Source organism: Haliaeetus albicilla, chromosome Z (genome assembly GCF_947461875.1).
Source record: "Haliaeetus albicilla chromosome Z, bHalAlb1.1, whole genome shotgun sequence".
NCBI lineage: Eukaryota > Metazoa > Chordata > Aves > Accipitriformes > Accipitridae > Haliaeetus > Haliaeetus albicilla.
Genome location: NC_091516.1, coordinates 32,794,113 through 32,810,895, shown reverse-complemented (window position 1 = coordinate 32,810,895; position 16,783 = coordinate 32,794,113). Strand labels below are relative to the sequence as shown.

The window sequence follows — 16,783 nt, the reverse complement described above, 5'->3', positions numbered from 1 at the left end:
CCTAAAAAGTTTTACATCATTAAGATCCTGAGGGAAAACAGAGACGTGAGATACCGTTGTGGGGAGAGACAGTTGTGGCATGTCAGGAACAAATATGAAAATACAGTACATAAAATACCTCTCAGACACATGAAGTGAATGTGTCTCCATGGTGTGGGTATTTGAGCTCTTCAAAGCAAGGACTGTCTCTTACTTTTTTTTTACTAGGAGCGAAAATGATGGGGACCTGATTTCCGATTTCCAGGTGGGGTCTTAAAGACAACCATAATGTAAGTAATGAGTAATATTAATAACTCATGAACGTGAATCTGCAGGCCTTGATCATAGGAGAAACATTGCTGACTTCTGAGAAGGTTTGCTGGCCATCTGTGGTCAATCTAGACATCTGGTTGCACTCCAAGAAGATCAAGTAGAAAGCCAGGTCCTCTGTTCTGCATTTAATTACTGCAGAACCTATCTCTTGGCCAGCCACCCCTCATTTCTGTGCTGGAGTGCTATGGCAGAGGTAGGAAGGATTTAGACTCATCTGGAAGTGCAGAAGAGGTTAAACCAAGAGGACTTTCCCATGAGGATACCAGCCTTGGCCCTTGTTCCCAGCTCTGGATTTGGAAAACTCTAATTTATTGAACTTAAATGTGTGTTCAAAGGCCTGTTGATTTCTTAGCCTTTTGAAAGCATAGAAAGATTTGCCAGTGGGGCACACTCAATAAAACTGGCAGATGCTTGAGTAATCCCAAATTTGGGGAGGGTCAACATGGCCTTTGTAAAAAGAAGCTTGGCTGTACAAACCTGATAGTATTCTCAAAAGAGGCTTAGAGGCACATGGATAAGAGTCATCCCATTGGCTGATTATTGTTAGCTTTCCAGAGGGTTTTGACAGACTTTTTTGCCAAAAACTTTTAAGGAACCTAACAAAAGACAGAAGATCATTACATGGATAAATACTTGATAAAGGGTAAGAAATGGGACATATGAATAAATCACCAATTCTTGGAGCAGAGTGAGGTCATCAGAGGGATTAAATGGTGATCTGTGGTGGGACATTTTATGTTTGGTGAACGGCGACATAAGAAAATTTGCTGATGAAACCGAATTGCTCAAACCAGCAAAGGTGAAAGACATCTGGGAAGAGTTGTAGAAGGATCTGTTGGATGGCATTTAAAGTAGATAAAAATAAAGTGATACAAAGGGGGGGGGGAACCAGTCTTAAATTAACCTGTTACATGCTGATTTCTGAGTTTACCATTACAATTCAGGATTGAGATCATGGGTACACAACAGATCCATGAAAATATCAGCTTAATACTCATAGAGGTGAGGAAGCATATAAAATGGTAGCAGTTATTGGGGGAGAAAATAAAACAGAGAGCATCATTTTGCCATTCACTTAAATCCCTAAGTCTCTTAATTGTTTTAGTTCTTTCATATTGCAAAGGTTGCAGCAGAACTGGAAAAGAGCCAGAGAAGGTCAGCAGGGGTACAAAGCATCTTTCTAATGAGTTGTCACTAATGATGTTAGGGACACCTCACAAGGTTGGTGGATTGGGTCTGCCCCAGCATGCCAGGCCTTTCCCAGGCTCAGCTGAGGCTACAGCTGGGGCTAACTCCTGCCTATTTGTTTTAGACATGTCCCAGAGCACTGCTGTGAAAGGCACTAGTTTTTAGTGGATGTGAGGACAAAGCTGTAAAAATAAACAGAAGTAATTTTGTTGAAAGTATCCACTCCACTACGTAGTGGCAGAATCAACCCTTCTGTAAACAGATCTAGTTTCTTTTTTCAAAATCTTATTATTAAAAGCTAGTTTGCTATGTCACTTCTCAGCCACAATCTCACTGCCGCAAACAAATAGCATGTAAAGCCTCGGAAGAGTGTGTGAACTGGCTTTTACACTAGACTACATCTCTTCCTTACAAACCAGCAAGCTGCAGTTGCAGAAGTGAACTGTTATGTCTCTTCTTGTAATAGAAAAAGGGAAAAGCTCAGTGCAATCAGCCATGTCTGGTGGACAGGAGAGACAGAGGAGGGTGAGCCATTTTCAAGGTAAAATGCCATCAGTTATACTGCCAAGATCTAAGGTCCCAGATGCAGAGGGAATGCATTTCCCACTCCTCCTTTTTTTTCAGCTCACAGCCTCTCTCTTTTGTTTTTTAAATTAATTTTTGGCAGTAACATAACCCCTGGAATCCTGCCATTTACTGCTTTAAAAATTCCTCTTGAAAAGAGGGAGGGAGGCGGGGAGAAAGCAAGGGGTAGAGGGAGTATGAAAACCTAATGGAGCTGATTGCAAGGGTAAATAACTAACATTTTTTTCTGCAAAAATAATCTGTAATTTATTTTTGTGATGAGTCCACTTTTATGTCAGACCCTGTGGGAGAAAAGATGACTGCTTAGTAGAGATTACTGGCTATTTCAAAGTAGCAACAGGGCAGCTAGGCAAAACTAAACATATTGGTATTTTATGAGGTTTCCTTAAAAGAAGACTGTCAGTGTAACACGATCATTCCTTAAATCTTTAAAGCATGAAATGTTTATAGTTAAAAAGATGCAACCATGGAAACACAGATATATTAAAGTAGAGTAAAAATTCTTCTTGTTTTGGGCTGAATGGTTTCACAGATGCTGAGGAAAGGGCACAGCATCCTCATCCTGCTGCAGTGAGATGCACCATCTGGTCTGCATTTGTCCCTGACAGCGATTTGGGCCAGGTCTCTACCTAGTTTTCATTATTGTCCCCTGTGCCTTGGTCAGCTGGAATTGGGATAGCCTCTCCCTGCTCACTTCCTTGGTGTCCCATGCACGTGCTGCTGCCCTCGTCCAGTACTGAGCAGCAGCCCTGTGCAAGCTGGGTGACCACTTGCAGCAAGATGAGGACTGGTGCAGGCTCTCATGGCACTCTTCCCTGGAGGATGCAGAATCAGAAAAAATATGGGAGCCCCTCTCTATGCAGGTAGCAAGTTTGAAAAGGATAGGTATAAAGCAATCCATGTGCAGCAAAGATACTTCTGGTCATTGTTCCTGCTTCAGTGGGGAGACCTCGGAAAGGAGGGGGTGTGTTGGCACCTTACTGATAAAAGCCAGGGGTATATCTGCCAGCCATTGGTATATAGTGGTGGTGGTGGGCTACAGTATTAACAGTTAAGAATGAATAGGAATGCCAGCATCAGTCACTGCATTGTGCTTACCCGGAGGCAGAGTCTGTCCTTCCCCATGATCTGCTTTCCCCTCATAGGACTTTGCTGACTGCTGGCCAGGGCCTTGGCAGCTGCCTGCACTGCCGTGCTGCTCTTTGTCCAGCTCATCAGTTTCCTCTCCTAAAAACAACTCCCTGACAATTAATACTGATAGGCGTGGGCTTCCTCTTTATTATTTCCTGTTGTAATTGGTTCATTCAGCTTTTCCCCAGCTGGTTTCAGCTGAAGCCCCTGTTGGGCTGGCCAGCTTTCAGGTACTTGGAGAGGAAATGCAGAGTTTACCTTCGTGTAGCAATGAGTAACAAGATATGTGCCCCATGGTCCATATTTTGGGAGGGAAGAGGAAAAGGGGGAAAGAAAGGGAGACCAAAAATGATTCTTGTGTAAAGGATATGGATGTTTTTTGTCTAAATATACTGCGCCATGCACATCCTGATATTCTCAAGCAGGATATCTTTAAATGGATACTGAAAGCTGATTTATGCTTAGTACTGAGTGTTTTTGAAGGGACGTGTGTAAAAGAAAATATGAAAGATGTTATGGCAAAATATAAAAGGAACTGTTGTTTTCATAAATGACCACATGGTTTTAAAATTTAAACCTCTCCCTGCAATGTTGGAAAACTGTAGCAACAACATTGTGCTGTTACACAAGACCTACTAAAATGATGACAGTGAGAAACAGAAGTAAAACTTAGTCTTTGCATTGTCCTGCAGAAGGGGGAAGGAGACCGCAGGTTGTCACACAGTGCAGCCTGTGCTCAAAGCAGGCTCCCCCACATTCCTCTGTTTCAATCACACTGTCTATCTGAAATAGCCAAAGGATACTTTTTTGAGGTGATGGCTAAAAGGTACTTTTAAACCGCACCAGACTCCAGGCTGTGAAGCAGCACAAGCCTCCCTTGGAGATCAATCAATGGGCAGGTATGGATCACTTGTAAGCAGCAAAAATATGTCATTGCTCATCTTTCTTGTGTTTCGGTTGTTGATGCTACCAAAGATGTAGCTATCAGTGCTGATAAAGGTGAATGAGGACTAGCCTTTTGTCCACCAAAGTCTTCTGTAAATTCACATTATCTGCCTGGGCTGTTGCAGGGTGACAAGCTTCCAGCAGCTGCAAGTAGTGCAACATGGGAAGAGCAGACCAGCAGAGTGAAACTGGGGGTGCAGAGGCCCACTATGTGCTTGGGTGACTTTGCTTTGGACAAGGTGGCTGGAGTGCATTAGCTGACCATCTGGGATGCATCTGCTGGTCTAGTTTTACCCCAAAAGAAACCAGTTGGTGCCCTCTGGGACTGCTCTTGCCATAGTGAATCAAGGGGTGGGAAGTGGCAGCGCTTTCCTGGCCCTACCTAAAGCACTAATGTAAAAGACACCAAAATGTTCAACTTAACAGGAGCTGAGCAAATGGTCCTGCAGGCAGAGGGGTCCCTGCATCACAGCAATCCCCACGCCACCCTGTCCCCCATCAGCCCCTGGCATTCACACGTTGTGGAGCCCATCCCCACAGAGCAGTGGAGAGCTGTTTCACCCACAGAAAAAATAGTGACATTTACTTCACAACCGCCTGTTTCTATACATGTGCAGCCTCCACCTTATCTCTGAAGCATTTTTTAAATTCCCAGCATTGTAGAATGCTCTCTTGCTCTCCCAGGCATCTCACATAACTGGGTGCCTCCCTGCCATGCAGTGCTAAGCGACTCGTTGTTGTATGTCCGAGGGAAAGTCTGGAATAACCTTAATTTTCTATTTAAAAAGCAGCTGCTGGTTGCAGCAATTGTCCTAAAGAATGCTTTATAGTTGATCTGCGTCCTGATGTGTGTAATATTCCTGAGGACAGGATAAGCCGGATCTGGAGGTCTGTGAATAATACTGTATTGTGAGAGACTTCCACCTTTTCTTTTGTTGCAGACAGAAAGTGCGTGTCACTGGAGAAGGCAAGGCTTTCAGTGAGGTTCACTAAGTGTGTATTTAAATTTTAGAATCATACCAGATGTGCTTCAGCAAATTGAATATTTAGGGTTTTTTTGACACAGTTCTATTAAGGGATTAGGAAATATTGGCATCATTAAAACAGGCAAGGAAACATTTATTAGGCTGTCAAAAAGCATTGCAGCCTCAGATAAATCCACTGTTACTCTGCCCCAGACTCTGCTTTCCTGTAACTCAGGGGGATGTCAAGGACGATGAAGCAATGGAAGAGTCACCAAGACAGCTGACATGTGAGGGTGACATCATGGGCTGGCATTTCATCTTCAAAAAAAGCTTAGACAAGCACATGTCGGGAATGATGTCCTTCAGTCATTCTTACCATTCAGGTGGGACAGGGACCAGATGCCTTTGGAGTTTCCTACTGATCTGTTGGGTTTGTGATGGCTTTAGTGAGGTAAACACAGACATGTTGAGCCACAACAGCTGAAAATCAGGGCCTAAAGTTTGAAAATTGATATTGGGCTAAAATGCTGATTCTAAGGTGTTCGGTATGAAAAAAACAAAAAAGGTTGCTTGTGAAAGAACTTTTGCTGCAATCAGGGATTCCAGGAGTAAGATCTCTAGAAAACAATTTCATTTTTCTATTCTTTTTAACATAGTATTGGTGAATAAAACGCGATTAATTAACCCTTGCTTTTCACAACTGCTCTTTGTAATGAGAATCTCTTTTAAAGATGAAAAGGGTATAAAGGGTATAATAATTGACTTAACTGATAGTATTGCACCTTTGTGCTTTATAAGATTATGCTTGCAAAAAATCTGCTCTGTGTTGTGTCTGTTGTGAGACAGGAGGGTGCAGAAGGTTGTCAGGGAAAATTTTACGTTCTCCATGGAGGAGAAAAAGCCCTAGTAGCCTCTATACAGTGAAACTGGAATGCGGAGACTGTTATACTCTATTATGTCCATCATCTGTCTAGTCTAGCATCCCACATCTGAGAGCTGTCAGTGCCAGATGCTTCAGATGAAAGTGTCAGAACTTGCAGGCAAGGCGTTGTCTTGATTACTAATAGTTACAGTTTTGCTTAAGCTCTGGAGAGTATGTTTTAATACCTCTTCCAAAATGCCTGTCCTTGATGTTTTCAAAGTTTATACAAGCATCTAGCCGCTTCTGAAAGTTGTTACATTTTGTATTTTAGGGTCTGTCTATGGGAAAAGATCCCATGGTTTAATCCCATCTTGTGTGAACATTTTTTTCAGTACGATTCTGATCATTCAACTTCATATAAACTTTCTTGTGAAGGAAGATAAAGAACAGAAGCTGTTTACCTAATTTCTTCCTATAAGCCAGTGTTCTGTGTATGTTTTATAATGCCCTGCTTTTTGTCACTGCTATGAAATGAAAGTTCTAACCTTAAAACTAGAAGAGGAAAAAAAAAAGATTCAAGAGGGGAAAATTGCTCATATTTTTACTGGGATCAACTATTCAAAGCACACAGACAAATGTTTAAGTATTCTTCTGGAATAGAGCTTAAATCAGTAAAAGTGAGTTACAAAAAAGTGAGTCTTGGCTCAGTAGCAGTCTTAAAATCATATAGGTTTGGTTTGGATTTTTTTTTTTCTCATTTGAGAAACTGACAATACAGTAAACTACCTGTTGATTGAAACATGATAACAACAACAACAATTTGTTTCAGCTTTGCTTCATATGTCAAAAATGCGAAAGAAATTGATTCTGGAGGGGAGAAGAGTTACTGCAGACCATAATGTTTGATGTTTCATTAAAAGGAATGTTAGAATTGTATCTTTCACATTTTTTCAGAATGAAAAAAGTCTAGATGGGGTAGCCAAAATCAGAGCATATATTGTTTTATACACTTGGAGGTTGCTTAACCTGCTTTATACAAATACACACATCAGAGAATGAGGAAAAGTGAAGAAAGAATGAGGAAAATTTAAGAGAGAATGACATGTGTGTGAAAAATTTCATGTAGTAGAAGTGTTTTTGATATACTTGCAGATTATTTCTAGAGCATCAAGATGTTTAAAACACAGCTGTTTGAGAAGTTGCCACAGCCACATACAGTTAAATTATAATGCTTACTACTCCTGTGGCTTGAAAATGTTTTTTGTTGTTTGTGGGGAGGAAGGGAGGTTGGGGATTTTTATTTTTGGCAGATGCCTTTGCAGTGAATAGAAGAACAAAGAAATTAGGAAAAGTAACAAAACAAAAACAGTGAACAAGACAGAACTGAATAACTAAAAACTTAGATGCCTCTTTTTTATCAGCCATGTTTCTTGAAATTGTGTGAACTATTGTAAACTGCTTTTTCATTAGTTATGCAAACAGCTCAGTAAAACTCAAGCCATTTAGACTGGATCTGCAGATGTTCTGGAAGTCAAACTCTCAAAAATTTGTTGTTAACACTCTGGTCAATATTAAGGTTCATCTGAAAGATATATACTCCAATGGCACTGGCTGTGCCAGGGGTCTCCTGGAGTCACGGTGAATCCATCCAGGCAGATGCCAACATTGCTTCTGGAAACAGAAAATTAGATCTCTGAAGGTGCTGAGCATCTGATATGTCCAAAAAGGGACATTTGAAATCTGGGAAATTAATTACACTCCTAGAAGCCTGTAATTGTTTTTCTCCATGCTGTTGTACTGGTGTGAACTAAAATTCGACACATTTTTATTGCCTGTATTTCAGCTTAGGCTGCATTTGATCAAAGGTAGCTTAGCTTTCATCCAAGTATAGGTACTCCCAGGGAATAAAACCATATTTGTTGTCCAGGCTATACTGACCCATGCAATATTCAGTAATGCTCTTGTAAGCATATAACAAATGCAGATCAAAAAAGAAAGTGTCCTGACTTCGGTGTTTAAAAACCATCCTGTCCACTAAGAAAGTAGGTAAAAAAAGTGTTTACTTCATACTTCTTCTCTCAAGTTATTGTTATATTAAACAAGCTTTGGCTGCTGGGAACATTATTATTAAAAAAATGGAAAGGTTTACAATACAGTAAGTACTAGTTTCATTGGGGTATGAAGAATATTTTAAATGAAGTGAATAGTTAACTTCATTTTTGCACACTCTGGAAAGGATATTTAAACTGTTTTGACATGTCCAGACGCTCGTTTTAGAATCATAGTCTTTCCAGACATTACTCAATCCACCTGACATTGGAGAAGTAGGATTTGTCACCAGTTCCTGATCTAATGTGTTTTCATGCTGAATTCAGAAACTCTTAACTCTATTAATGTTGAGTTGTTCATACTAAAAATATATTTTTTTCCACAGCCGAGTCTATGCCTGTAGACTTTACTCAAGGGAGAATGCGCAACCTGATACAAATCGGAGAGAGAGGTTGGGAGTGGAGCCATTAGGGGATCCCTCTATCAGTAATTTCTAACCACTCTGCCATGGGTATAACCTTATTGTTTCAGGTATTTACAGTTCTGTCATTGGTAAGAAGAAATTTTCCATGCTGGTTTATGGGAATTTTTTAGAGGTTATTAGTGTGTAAAGATTGCATTCCTGCTATCCTGCAAAACTGCACAACTGTGCTCTTTTAACAAATGATATTTAAAGTGATTTACATCAGATCCGTTCAAGGCAACTTTTGATTTCCAGGAAGTCAGATATTGTCTTACTACAGAAAAGGTTTTCTTAGATGTGTTACAGAGTCACAAAGCGGCTGAGGCTGACAGGCACTTCTGAATGTTGCCTTGTCCAACCCCCTCTGCTCACACAGGGTCAGCCAGAGCAGGCTGCTCAGGGCCTCCTCTGGACAGATTTTGATATTTCCAAGATTGGGATGTCACAGGCTCTCTGGGAAACCTGTGCTAGTGTTTGATCATCCTGTTGGTAAAGATTTTTTTTTTTTTCCTTTTTAGGTGGAATTTCCTGCATTTCAGTTTGCATGCATTGCCTTGTCCCGTCACTGGGCACCGCTGAGCTCCATTTCCTTTAATTCCTCACCTCAGGTGTTTATGTTGCTAAATCCCCCTGACCCATCACTTACCCAGGCTTTTTGTGAAGTGTCCTCCTCTCAGGATCCTGCACTCCACCTGGACCATCTCATGGGCGCTGCAGCCAAGACTGCTGCTGACCTTCACATTCCCAACCAGCTCTTCCTTCCTGTAAGTATGAGGTTCAGCAGAGCATCTCCATCTATCAGCACCTTGATCACCTGTGCCAGGAAGCTGACATCAACACACTCCAGAAACCTCCTGGGCTGTTTGTGCCCCACTGTGTTACTCTTTTGAATATTATTGGGGTGGTTGAAGTTCCGCATGAGGATGGTGGCCTGCAGACAAGAGGCTTCTTCCACTTGACCAAAGAACGCCTCATCTGCCTCTTCATGACCAGGCATGTAGCAGACATCCACCACAACATTCCCCTCATTGGTTTACTCTTTAATCCTAATTTATGAACTCTCTGCTGGTGATTGTGTCATCACCTCTTTCCGCTCTTCTTCCCCGTTTAAAGCTCTCTGCTCCGGGTTGGTCTGCCTGTACTAAGTAACATGTAAATAACACAAAATCACATTTTAATGTTGCAGTTGTAGTTTTAACATGTGTTGTCAGGTCAAGGTAAGCTAGATTTCCTTTTAGCTCCTAACATGAAACTCCAGAATGCTTGATATTTATTTACACTCCTTTGGGCCTATTATGCTTATTTCTTAACTAAGGTGGATGTAAAAAAACATTATGCTCGTAAAAAAACCATTACCTGATCAACAAAAAATGTGTAGGTCCCTCCGAGATGGTTCATTGGGATTGTTATTTTGAACAGTCCTTTTGCTGTAAAATCCTAATGCTTGGGTGGATTTTACCTTGGTTCTGCTGCTTGAAGAAAACACTGTGTGAATGTATGGGCATATGTAGGAAGAGGTATCAGATTTCCCTCAAACAACTATGTCAATGCAAAAATGATTTATGCCCTACCTCCATTCAACATGTGGTTTTTGGCTTCTTCAGACGTAGGACTTTACAAAGTCTGTTTCCCCCAGTCACACAGATTGCTTTATTTCTTCTTTTCGTCCCCTGAACGAAGAGACTTTGAGTTGCAAACAGTGAAATAAATAAATTTATCTGAGGAACTGAATTCCTTATCTTCTGGTCTCTCTGGAAGACAATGTTGCAAGGGTGTTCTTAAGTATTTCACATTTTCATGGCTTCCCCTCCAGTTTAATCTCCTTAATCTTTGTTTACTTTTGCAACCACTTGCTGTTAAGGCAAAGAAAAGACCTTTTCCCTCTCCAATAATCTTTCCTTTTTTTTTTTTTTTTTTTTTTAACAGGAAATCAAAATAACTGTGCTATTGTAGACCTAGCTGCTGTGCTCAGCTTGGTCTGACCATGGCTACCATGAACCATCTGCTGTGCTGCCAGTGGAGTGAGACACATGTGCTCTGCTCCAGGGCAGGGATGAGCATGTGGCTCATCAACAACAGCAACAGCAAAAATCAGAGAAACCTCAGATGACACGCTTCTGGAGATTGCTGTTTCTCCGTGACATGGGGGAATGTTACCTGGCATCTGCACAGTAGGCTGGTGGCCACCCCCCATCTTCTTTAATATGAGTTTGGGTCTGGCTGGCATACCCGGTGCCCAGCTGAGCATGCCCGAGCATGGGGGCTTGGAGGGACTGCTGCGAGGACATGGTGGGGAAGGAGGGCTGCACGAAGCAAAGCCTCGTGTGAATGACAAAATGATTGCAAATGCATATGCGGGGTGTTCGCTGTTGCTTTAATTTGGCTTTTGTTACTGCAACTTCTTTTCATTCACTGCGCTTTTCCACAGTCAGCACTGTGGCTGCCAGCAGTTGTTCCTGTGAAATGCTTCTGATTATGGTCAGCATCAGCAAATACAGTGTCTACAGCCCCTCTGTAGTGTTTCCAAAGATGTGTTAGCCTGGACAGAGGACTAATGGGTCAAATATGCAGAAATGGTCTGAATGTCAGTGTGAAAAACAAAAAGCCTTGCAACCTGCTCAGCAAAAGCTGCTCACAGTAAGGGACTGAATCCTTTCCCTACATTGGGTGTGTTTTTACTTTGCTTTAAAAATACATCCTTAGCAATCCATCACACTCCTGCCTGGCTCCTGCAGTTGTGGTGGTAGGGAGGGCTTCAGGTGGTGTATCATGAGATGCTGAAATGAACCATTTGCTGAGTGGGGGAAAAGGGACTGGTAAAGGTGATGCTGGCAAGGAGAGTTCATGTTAGACAGCCACCATTATTTTTTGCAGAGGTGTAGCTGTCTTCTGCATTTGGCTCCCATGGTGTTTTTTGAACAGGCAGGTGGTGCTGGTCCCTGCTGTGTCAGCAGAGACCTGGGAGTGGAGAAAACTGGCAAGGGAACACTGGCCCCATCCCAGAGGGGTTTGGGCTCAAGTCCTTGCTCTACCAATGACATCTCTCCATCAGCGGAGCTTCTCCAACCCAGCAAATCCTGAAAAACAGTGAATAAGAGGGCAGGTGGGAACAAAAATAAACTCATATGGTTACATTAGCTACTGCTTAGCCATTGTTCAGGTTTCATATACAAAAAAGCAGGCTGTAATCAATGCACTTCGGTGTCTAAGGCCGGTACTGCCAGGCAGACTGCCAGGACAGCAGTGGCTGGTGTAGGAGGGAGGCAGGGCAGCCGGGGAGGAGCAGGCATTGGTGAGCAGGGAGGAGACGGGGACTGGATGCAGGGCCAGGGGGACAAGGGTGAGAAAGGGGATGGGAGGCATCAGTCAGCCTCTGAGGGAGCAGGGGCACAGGCTTGCACGCGAGTGATGGTAGGTGACAGAGCGCGTGGATTCATCTGGGAGACCTGAACAGGTCTGAAGCCAGGCTGAGTTTTTGCGTCCTTGTACTGTGGCATACCATGATATACACTGGTGTTCAGCCCCTACATGGCATTTAACCTATGGATCTCAAAGCACACACTTGACCAAGGTACCAAGGCCCAATTATCCTAATTATCAAAAAAGGGATGAAGGAAGGCAACACAGCTTACCTCTGGGGCAGAGCTGGGCTTCAGCCTCCAGCCTCCTGCTGCCTGAGCCACAGCGAGGCACGGGTCTGTGGCCATGGCCACTCAAGGGCCCAGGACCAGTCTTCAGAGGTGTAACCACTTGTTTCTTGTAGTCATGTCCTGTTCCTCCACTCCTCTGCTGGCATCTGCTCTTGGCCAGGGCTGGAGGCAGAGGCAGGGTGTTGGGCTAGTTCAGCACACACCCCGGAGATGTGTCCTTGGGTCCTCGTACTTGGAGTCTGAGTGATTTTACACTCATAGAGACAACATACATGCAGCTGCTGTCAGCTTAAGCAGGTTTACTGCTTGCCATGTTCATCTCCAGAAGTCCTGTCCTGTTGCACTCCGGGAGGCTGGGGGGATGCCAGGCACAAGGATTCACACTCAGCACACCCACCGGTGACACTGGGACGGTAGGACCCCTGTTTTCAGTGCAGTATCCATCTCTGGCTAAGTTACTTGTCACAAAAGAACTCTGTCTTCCCATCAAGGAAAACCAGGGTGGGAAGCAAAACACGATAGCCTGCATGCCATTACTGTAATGGGCAGAGATTTCAGACACACATGAGAAACCACCTCCAGTCCACCCACTACAGTTAGTCCCACAGATCATGTTTCTACACTTCTCTCTCCTCTCTCCTATCTAGTTATGTTTATTTTTGCCAGATGGTATGCTACTGGGCCTCCCAGGTGTGCTGCAAGATGGGGACAGCTAAAAAAAAAAAAGAGCGATACAGTGAAAAGTGATGTCCTCCCACCCCTGAGCACTTTCCTTTTCCTCTGGTCCTCACACAGTTTCAAAAAAGCCCCTGGCTTCCTCCATTGTCTTTGCCTCATATGAGTACCTCGTGGAGATTCAAAGGGACAAACTCTGATGATAGTCAGCATAGGTCAGCACAGTCAAGGTAAGACTCACATGGAGACTGTAAATATTTTTAGTAATAGAAAATAACAAACCTAATCCGCTTTACTTTTATTTGTAATTTCTGTTAATGAAAACATATTGCAGTATGTTTCACTATTCTCCTTTTTGTCAGATACTCTTCAGGTGCCTGTGTAACACAGTTGTGATCAGTGTCTTCTTACCATCACACTGGGTAATGCATTGACATATCCCAGAAAGGGGTCCTCCCCTGAAGGAGCTTGCACCACAAATGTGGCAGAAGGTGGTGGGCAGCAGCTTTGTTACCCTTCAGTTACAAAGGGACCTGACACACAGCAAGAGTCACCCAGGAAAGGGCTTTTATCCTGTTGTCCTGAGGTCTCATGCCAGCAGCTCCAGCAAAGGACCACCCTGTCTCCTGTGCCACCCATTGCCTTTCCTTTCCTGGGCCAGTGTTCCCTCCAGGTCTGTGGGCTGTAAATATCTGGTTGCCTCCGTGCCTGTGGTAAAAGCAGCTCTGGGACTGCACTGAATTATAGTGCCTCAAGGAGGGGTGAGAGCCCCAGGACCATGAGCAAATGTCGCCCTGATGGCTTCACATCCACATGCACCTCCATGTTCAACATCTTTGAGACCTGTGGCCTGTAACTATATATACATTAAATACCCTCTACTAGTCATCCCACTTCTCCTCTGCTTGTGATGTCCGCTCCCACCCAACCAAAATTAATCTCCTCAGTAGCAGGAACCTGAATGATTATCGCTGCGAGAGCAGCTAAGACACTCTGTCGCCGTTGGTAGAGTAAACCCCTTAGAGACATGAGTAAGTAGAAGACAGCTACATGGCAGATGTTTATATATATGCACACATGCACATATACACACACTCTCCCTCTCTAATTTCTTGACACACAGAGCGCAGCTACACATGCAACACACTTTGTATTGTACGTCAACTTCAAACATAGCCCAAATCAGCCGTGGAAATGGCAGCAATTATGGTAAGCTGAAACCAAACAAACGGCAGCAACCTAATAGTTTCAATGGCAGAAAAAAAATCCCACATTGCCCAGCTGCAGGAGCTGATAGGAAGACAAGCCTCAAGGCAGCTTATGGTTTCCTGGCTGTCATCAGCTAGCAGCTCAGATACTTGATATAATGAATAATCAGTGTTTGAACTGATGGAAGTGACCTTGAAACATGCTGGGGAGGGGGAAATTTTCACAGTGTGCATTGGGCAGTGGAAATTGTGGTTTGAATAGATTTACATGGTAAATGTTTGTACTATGGGATGAAATTAAAGCAGGGTGACAATAAAGGCTGTAGTCACTACATGGCCAATATATGGAGATATGTACATGTGAAACAGAGAAGGAGGTCTGTAGATGACAACAGTAGTTTAAGTAGATGTAGACTGCAAATTGTCCTTCTCCTGAAGCCTGTATTTATTACACAGATGGCAAAACATGCTGGTAAGAAGCAGGAGGGAAGGTCTTCAGTGGGCAATGGAGTAAAGTCATTAAAGTTGTCTTCTTACCAGCACATTAACATCACAGGGAGCAAGGCTCTTCCTTCCCTCCTCCTCTCCCGGACAGGATGTCAGGGACCTGCCTGATGCAGTGATTGCAGGCAGGAACTGGCCACCTTCACGTGCACCTGCCTCCTCGTTCATGCTGCTCAGTCCTTTGGCACGGAAGGTGGGCTGCTTTCACTGACTGCTCTCGAGGTGTCGCATGGGGTTAGGGCTGTGGGTGGAAAGCCTGGGCAGAGCCCAGGGATGCCTTTGTGTGGGGCTGAAAGGAGGGAGCTGGCTAGCTTTCCAGGCTCCCCTTGCATCTGCTGCAGGCATTCAGCCTGCAAGGAACCTGGCAGGACCATGCTCACCTTCTGCCAAGATTTCTGTGAAATTGTATTCCTGAGTTGCTTTGTCCTTTTTAGCTGGCCTGGTCAGTCTCCAAAAACCAGGCTTCAGAGGAAAAAAACTAAACCCACTGTGCAGATGTTACAGCCAGGACAGTTAGCATGCAACAGAGGCTTTTCTAGAATTGCAGAGGCATAAAGAGGCAAAAGAAATGAAGTACTGTCTTGGGGAAGCGCTTTGTCATGCACCTCTGCTCTCCTCCTCAGAACGGCTGCCTTTTAATTAAAAAACAACTTCTTGGGAAATTTGGAACATGGACAACTTTTTTGCTAAGAGACCACTGCTCACTTTTCCCTCTTCTGCCACCTTAATTTAGGTTAAATTTAAAGGAAATAACTTGAGGTTTGGAAACAAATATCTCTAGAGAGCGGCTCAGTAGTATGGTATGGAATGAAGCCAATAGCTGTAGAGATCATCTAATTTGAACTGAAGCAGGTAAAGAAAAGCCAGGGAAACCGAACGAAACCTTTTCTACACGCATTACTAGTGGCCTGTTTTTCTACTGCATTGTGCTTTACAATGCTGCGTGCAGCCACACTGAAGGGATCTAATGTTAGCAGATAAATATAGCCAAGTTTTTAGGGTACTCTGCAGTCAGTCTGCAGGCTCATGGACACAGCTGCTGACTGTGTGCCCTGCTACCTGTTTTACCCCTCTGTGATTTGGGGTGTTTTACTCCTCAGGCAAAAAGGGGACATGTACCTCACATTCACTGTGAGACTGGCAAGGTGGTAAGCCTTTACTAAGGTACCTTCAAGCAGCTGGTGCAGTATGAAGTTTGCACTTTTGCTTGCCCAAATGTAGCTTGTTTATGTGCCTGGCTGCTCTGGCAAAAGCATCAGTTTGCAGGGACAGAAAGGTCTTCTTCCTCAGGGCTGGTGAGGAATAGCGAAGATAGAATCATAGAATAGAATCATAGAATTGTTTGGCTTGGAAAAGACCTTTAAGATCATCGAGTCCAACCGTAACCCAATAGCAGAGGTCTGTACTGGTACTGGGAGACACTGTGTTTTGCAAGGACATAGAACTACAGAGTTTCTATTTGCTTTTCTGCTCTCACTGCAGATGTACTGCATTATCATAAAAATGTTTCCTACCCTTACCTAGTGGTAAGGTTAGAGTCTCTGATGTGGGGCAGGGAGGCTGAAAGATCGAAGACCTCTTTAAATCCCCAAACCACAGCACAAGTTGCTGCAGCAATGGAGAGCCACGCTGCTCCACTTCTCCACTTCCAGCCTGAGCAGTCTTGGTTGGGTTAAAAATACAGCCCGGACTCTGGGCTTCTCAGACACAGCCCACTTGTAAGCGGGGGTGTCTTCATGATGCCAGCAGTGGTGGTGATTGATTTGATGAGGACCACAGACTCTTGGCAAACGGGCTGCATTTGCACTTGCCAAACCTTCCCCTGTTGAATTAGGCTGAAGTGAGGTTTCTGTGCTGTGGTCATGAAGGACCTGATTTACAGAGAGGCTCTGAACTGACCAATCTGCAGAGCCCGTCTGCCTGGTAATTTTAAAGGGCTAAAAAAACCCATTTGAAACAGGAAATGAGGAAAATGCACAAGTGAAATTCCCCTCTGCTCCCCTGGCTTCCCTTAACGGCTCTGTTTTACCTCTGTACGGCTGCCCTTGACTTTCTCTGCTGTGGTGGGCTGACCCTGGCTGGACCCCATGTGCCCACCAAAGCCGCTCTATAATTCCCATTCCTCAACCGGACAGAGGAGAGAAAATACAATGAAAGGCTCATGGTGGAGATAAGGACAGGGATATAAATCAGCAATTACCATCATGGGCAAAACAGACTCAACTTGGGGAAATTAGTTTAATTTA

General features: G+C 43.7%; 1 long non-coding RNA gene across 1 annotated transcript; it reads left to right on the top strand.

Moving 5' to 3' along the window:
* The first annotated feature begins 206 nt into the window (after positions 1-206).
* Positions 207-15,648, top strand: LOC138683758 (uncharacterized). The gene is made up of 4 exons (XR_011323194.1): positions 207-269; positions 8,423-8,568; positions 9,019-9,264; positions 10,427-15,648. It is a non-coding gene; the product is annotated as an uncharacterized lncRNA (long non-coding RNA).
* Positions 15,649-16,783: the final 1,135 nt, after the last annotated feature.